Source organism: Protopterus annectens, chromosome 2.part2 (genome assembly GCF_019279795.1).
Source record: "Protopterus annectens isolate FY-2018-M chromosome 2.part2, PAN1.0, whole genome shotgun sequence".
Taxonomy (NCBI): domain Eukaryota; kingdom Metazoa; phylum Chordata; order Ceratodontiformes; family Protopteridae; genus Protopterus; species Protopterus annectens.
The window spans coordinates 1078530239-1078532738 of NC_056730.1; the positions used below are offsets into that span (position 1 = coordinate 1078530239).

The following is a 2500-nucleotide window of genomic DNA, read 5'->3' on the forward strand; positions in this document are numbered from 1 at the left end:
CGCAATGCACGGGTCAGCCTGCCCCTTCTATACAGCCGCCAGCACAGCCACCTTCTGGGTTGTGAAGGTGCAGTAGTGATTGCCATTGGGTGGGGACCTCAGTCCCACTGTTTCCATCTGGGGGCTCATGGGCTTGCGATTTCCAAACATCCCTCCCCGTCAAAGGTGTTCACCCACCACATGTCATATACCTCCCCTGTATGCGTCTTGTTTGTCTTGTCTGTTTACCTCCCCAACCTACCTCCCCAAATAAACCTACTTCCCCTACCCCACATTCCACTCTCACCTGAAAAAAAAGGGCAATCTGTTCCCCAAAAAAAAATATGCCCCATACATAGCTGCCTATTTTGCACACATGTCCACTGGACACATGAAATGTTATTTAATTGGCATTACAACATACTTTGTTGTCCTCACCCCTCTCTCAGGGGTTGAAGGGTTCATATCTACCTCCAAATTTATTGCATATGCACAGCTGTTGCTGTTGAAGAAATGGCCAGCTATGGACCTTCCCTACACCCATCCTGCACATCCCGAGCTATTTTCCATACTGTCTTTCCCTCTGTGCCCCTATGGACCTTCCCTACACCCGTCCTGCACATCCCGAGCTATTTTCCATACTGTCTTTCCCTCTTTGTGCCCCTATGGACCTTTCCTGCACATCCCGAGCTATTTTCCATACTGTCTTTCCCTCTTTTTGTGCCCCTATTTCACCACTTTCCTATCTCCCCATTTTTCATTTCTTTCAAAGAAATTAGCGTGGAAGTGAGCGGGAGTAAGCACTATTAAGCAGTAGTGAGCGGGTTTGCATGGGTTTGCGCTTGGCTAAGCAATGCGAGGCATTGCGTAAACCCGCTTACAACTGCTTAAAAGTGCCTTGGTCACTCTGTATGTGAGGGCCCTTGTTCTGCTCAGGAACAAAATAAAACTCTTCTGTAAGTCTCGAACACCGGACCTTGCACACACTACACAACATGAAGTACCACTAAGCCACGGTAGATATACATTAAGTTAGTGCTTAAATAATTATATCATGCATCAGAATGAGTGAATGTAAAGGAAAATTAGGAATACCATACCACACAAGTTGTTGTGTGGATGTTGACCAAAAGTTATTCTGGCATTACATTACATGACTGTGATAATAGAAGCCATTCTAGCAGGAAATAATGTTACACCATCACCTTAAAACCCCACACCGTATCACAGCAGGACAAACACTGGCATATCTGTTTAGGGCAGAGGCCATACCTCTCAACTGTACGTAATTTTCAGGGACGTCCCTGATTTTGACTCTATTTTTGCTCTGTCCCTCTGAATCCCTCCTAAAACTACTGACTTTGGGCAGAAAGTTGGTTAATTACACTTAATGAATAATGACAATAATTGGGTTATACACTTCTTTTACTTCAGAAAAGGTGCATCAGTTCATATGCTCTGATTTCTCTCAATGTTTCAACTTGATAGCACTAATATTTCAAGTGTCCCTGATTTTTTTCTTGACTTTTCCCTTATTCTGTTCAAATTTGTCCCTGATTGGTTGAGAGGTCTGGCAGAGGCAGAAATACAGAGGCATATTAGCCTTTCTGCTGTTACACACTGTGCAAATAGCTTTGGAAGGAGTTTTGGAAACATACCCTTATGTAGGAATAAAACACTGAAATACAAATGGATGTAGCCATGTACTGGTAGCAACCAACTGTAAGAATGCCATTGCTCTATTGGTGAAAAGACCTGTGTGGTGCACAGACAAAAAATAACAGGTTATTCTCTGGCTATCATGTGGATAGATCCACAGTTGGGAGTTACACAGACAGACTACATTCCTTGATAAAGTGTACACAGCAACCCTGTAAGCAGCAAGATTAAAATACACACAATACTACTTACACTCTCTGTACTTTACCCAAATGTAAAATTTACCTGTGTGTGCAGGGTCCTCCAAGGATGTAGGTGAGCATACTCATGTACTGAAATTAGCCCAGTAGCAGCTTGTGCTAATGTCAACACTAAAAAAAGCACAAAATGATTAGAACTGTGTAAATGAATATTCACAGTATAGCAGTTCACAAACAATTCTTGTGCCAAAGGAATACATCTCTATAACTAGCTTTGTATGGCAGTTAATTGTAACAGTTGAAAAGAAAGTACATCTTTCCATGTATCTTAGGGTAGTATTTTGAGGAGCGAGTACATCTTTACACTGACAAGTGGGTACTGGAAGCAGCAACATTAGGTCTGAGTACAAAATGTAAATTTCTGGCTACACACCTGGCTTTTGATTATAAGAACTATTCATAACTTCTGTCTTAAACAATGATGTCCATACCAAACCAGGATGATGTCCATCTTGGAAAGCTGAAAGGGACACGCCTACATGAGTCAGCGATTTATAGTACTGGGTAAATATGACAGTGATTGCATGCAGCCTGCTGTGTAGTAATTGAAGTAATTAGCAAATGGTGGGCACTAATTGGTGCAGAGGCCACCACATGCTCAA

General features: G+C 42.4%; 1 protein-coding gene across 2 annotated transcripts in view; it reads left to right on the top strand.

Annotated features, from left to right (window-relative positions):
* The window catches only part of THAP1 (THAP domain containing 1), a 505801-nt gene that overhangs the window by 49136 nt on the left and 454165 nt on the right, over positions 1-2500 (top strand). The window lies entirely within an intron of this gene.